Source organism: Condylura cristata, unplaced genomic scaffold (genome assembly GCF_000260355.1).
Source record: "Condylura cristata isolate star-nosed mole 26May11 unplaced genomic scaffold, ConCri1.0 scaffold00005, whole genome shotgun sequence".
NCBI lineage: Eukaryota > Metazoa > Chordata > Mammalia > Eulipotyphla > Talpidae > Condylura > Condylura cristata.
The window spans coordinates 4,915,124-4,919,109 of NW_004567106.1; the positions used below are offsets into that span (position 1 = coordinate 4,915,124).

General features: G+C 33.9%; 1 protein-coding gene across 1 annotated transcript in view; it reads left to right on the forward strand.

Annotated features, from left to right (window-relative positions):
• Positions 1-3,986, forward strand: part of VPS41 (vacuolar protein sorting 41 homolog (S. cerevisiae)) — a 186,294-nt gene that overhangs the window by 177,544 nt on the left and 4,764 nt on the right. The gene's annotated exons all lie outside the window — the stretch shown is intronic.

The window sequence follows — 3,986 nt, forward strand, 5'->3', positions numbered from 1 at the left end:
CCTCAGCAGTGTACTTCGTCGATCTGCCTGTTCTGCTCCCCACTCTGTCTCTGGGGAAGCCTCTCGCCGCTCCTGAGCCTCTGGCCTGTACCCCAGTTCTTTATGAATAAATAAATCTTAAAAACAAAAAATACAACAATCTTACTATTTCCATGAAACTGAGAATACTCAGTTACAGATATTATTAGTAAATCCATTTAAAATAAAAACATGAAGAAAGAATATACTATGATTCAAAAAAGTAGACTTGGATAGAAAATAGCAATGTGTGAAAAACAGCCAGATAGAACTCTTTGAAACTGTATATCTGTGTGTCTACTTAAATTATTAATTCACTGGGTATATTATATAGTATATTAGATAAAGCTGAACAGCAGAATTAAGGAACTGGAACACAGATCAAGTGAAGTCATTTATTGTATAGCACAGAGAAACAGTGAGACAAAAAGTATAATTTCAGAGTGGTTAGCAGAGGCATGGTGGAGGTTAGAATGAAAATGTTCTCACCAAAAGAGTTCCAGAGGCGAGAATAAAATTAATGATAATAAAATAGGAAATCCTATTAGGACCAAAGAATAATAAAAATATTGTTGATCAAGGAAGAAAAAAAGACCAAGTAAATATTAGGGACAAAGGAGAAAATACTGATGCAGACAAGATTTCAAAACTAAATGAATGCTACAAAAAAAACCAAATTCTATATCAATATATTGAAAACTTAAATGGAAGAAACACGCTTCTAGGAAAATGTTATCAAAATTTAGGATAAATCATGTAAACCTCATAGTCATTAAAGTAAATGAATCAGTTTAAAGCATACAATAAAATCAAAACACTGTTTTAGAGATAAATTTTATCAAACTTTTAAAAAAATAGACAACCCCTCTGTTATATAAACTTTTCCAGAGAATAGAATGGAAAAGCTCCTCAGTTTCTCATGGATTGCTAGTATTATCTTATCAGCATTACATGACAGCAGTATGATTCTGTCTGCAAATGTCCTTCATAAACCTTCAGCCAATTGAATTTGACCATTTATTTATTAAATATACAGACATTATATGTTATCAGTTCATTCCAAGGTAATCATCACTTTTATGTTTAATAAAATTCTAATCAAAATTCCAAAATAATTCTTCGTGAAAATTGTAAATTTCCTTAGGACAAGATAAGCTTGTCCTAAAATTATAGTAAAAGGCTAACATTATTCAACAAGTAATATAAATTTCTCAGCTATCAGAACTTAGTATGTGAAAATATAAAGTGATATAACTGCTTTGAAAACTTGAAAATTTTAACATGTATGTATTCCATACCCAGCAATTTCTTAGGTTTTTACCCAAAAAATGAATAATAGGTCCTAAAACATATCAATACAAGAATGTTCTTTGCAGCTTTATCCATAGTAACCCAACAAATAAAAAAGCTAAATGTCCATCGGTAGAAAACTACACCTCCAAATTGCTCCAGATTACCTCTTGATCACAGAGTGGATGCTGTATCTCCTGGTTTCACATTCACCTTCCAAATAGGAAGAAGTGGGAAACAAATGACTTTCTTAATGAAGGCTTTGGTTTTTATCTGGAATGGGGTACTGTCTCAGTATTCATGCTTACTGCCCAAGTTTGAGTGGTACTCTGCTGTGTATCATCATTGGATATGCACTAAACAATTTTTATTTTAATCTGTGTGTTGCAAATATATTTTAAAAAATGGAAGATAGTACTAAGTGCTATTCTGGTTATTAAAAATCTGAATGACATTAGAGAATGCCTGTACCCTAAGTATGTGAACACAAGTGTGCAAGGCTAGATGGGGGACAGGTGGAAGATGAGAGTCCATAGGTGGCAAGTTAGGCAGTCAAGGTGACCTCTATAGAAGATAAGAGTTACCAGAATTTGTGAGTGTGATGCTCAGAGAAGGGTACAGCTGTCCTTAAGCCAGCTGTCGCTATGTCTCCCAGTCATCAGTGTCTTAGCAAAGGTATCCATGGGAAGCAGCAAGTGTGAAGTTTTAAGGGTAAAATCAGTGTCTACAATAGCACATTTTTCGTGAATCATCAAAGTAGGACCCGTGGTCAGTGTGATGCCATATATCCGACATTGAAAACACTGCCCGATGTTCTTATGCAGCCTTTCACCACTTCTTGCCATCAGGTTACTGCAGATGTTACAGAATAAATGACTTTTCTACAGATGACATATATATATAATATACCTGCATGACATCATTTAAGTAAAAGCTGGAGTTTTCATTTGTTCTGGTCTGGAGCTTTGGATTTTGGTCAAATAAAGTAGCAAGTAACATAATCACATTTCTGTGTTTTCCTTTCTCCTGGCCATGTGCCTCTGAATACTGAAGTTTTTCCTAGAAAATTCTTGTGGGCAGACAGATTGTACCTATTTAGAAAAATGTAGTCCTGAGGAAGAAATGGTTCCTTCTTCATTTATGTGGTTTTTGCTGTTTTCGTTTTTTAAGTTTGCAAATGCTGTGGCTTCTGTCTAGACTGCCGGCCTCCCTCTTTCTGTATTACTCATGCAATTGGATTTCAACGCCCATTGATGGTCAGATCTAGCTCATTTTGAAGCATTTTTTTGAATTTTTATTTTGATATTGTAAGCCGAGCAGCTTTATGTTCGCTTATAGATTTTCTCTTTTTTCCAAGTTGATTTAATTTGCTACTAGTTTATACTGCTCTAATTTGAGGAACATACCTTCAGACCTCTGTATGTGTGTGACCCCCAAAACCCAAGGGCCCGCTCCTAGTCACCTTCACTCTCCATCGCTTCCTTTATCCCCTCAACCCTATTATAGCCAGTATATTTTTCATCATCTAAGAATTATTCTTGTTGCTTATAAATTTTCGTAGGTAATCACTGATATCAGTGTTTCTTAGATCACTTTCTCCTATATTATCCTCTTTTTCCTCTGTTTTAGTAATGTCTGTTAAAATTTAAATGTCTTTTAAGTAAAGCAAATTTCCATTTCTGGTAGCACTTTGAAAGATAGAAATTTATGAGCAGTTTCTTGATCAATGTGGAAATAATTCTGTATTTTTTTATTGTTTTTTTTTTGTTGTTGTTGTTTCCTTCTTGTTAAGTTATATGAGTTGTTCATAGGTCTCAAATATCAACCCCTTTTTGGATGTAAGATATACAAATCCTTTCTACCATTTAATTGCGTATTTTTCATTTTTAAAAAATATTTATGCAGGTCCTCCCTGGTGGCTCAGCAGGTAAACGCAGCACTAAGAAGCTAAAGCCACTTCAGCATGAGCTCGATCCCTGCCCCAGAGGTGACCCACATGGTGCGGCACACCTCTTCCTGACCTGCCCGCTGCTCCCCTCAGCAGTGTACTTCGTCAGTCAGCCTGTTCTGCTCCCCACTCTGTCTCTGGCAAATCCTCTCACCACCCCTGCACCTCTGGCCTGTACCCCAGTTCTGTATGTATAAATAAATAAATCTTAAAAAAAAAAACTGCATGCTTATAATTTCTATTATCTAGTCCATGACATTCTGAAAGATTACATGTATTTCAGATTCCATAAAGTCTGAGAAAAAGACACAGGAAAATGACCATCAAAAACCCTAATAGACTAATTTAAGTTTTTAACATTTTAAATAAATAAGGAATGAAAGCTTATTGATAAGATGTCAAGTTCAGTGAGAAATAATATTTTAGTAATAATATTTTAAATATTCAAGTATAATAGATTTTGAAATAAAAAATACAGATGTGATCTATCTTGGTAAATAATTTGTTTTGCATAATGTGGACAATAAGCATATAAAGTAGAACTTTATTTTTCTAAACCAAAGAAGTTTTTAGATTTCTGGGTATGTAGACTGAATGAAATACCCCCTTCTATTTAAAAAAAAAAAAAATGTTAAATCGGATATTTAATTATTTTTTTTTGAAATTCATAGCAGATCTCAAAAGAGATTTATCCACAAACAAGGAAATGCTGAAAGAAAACAGTTGCAAA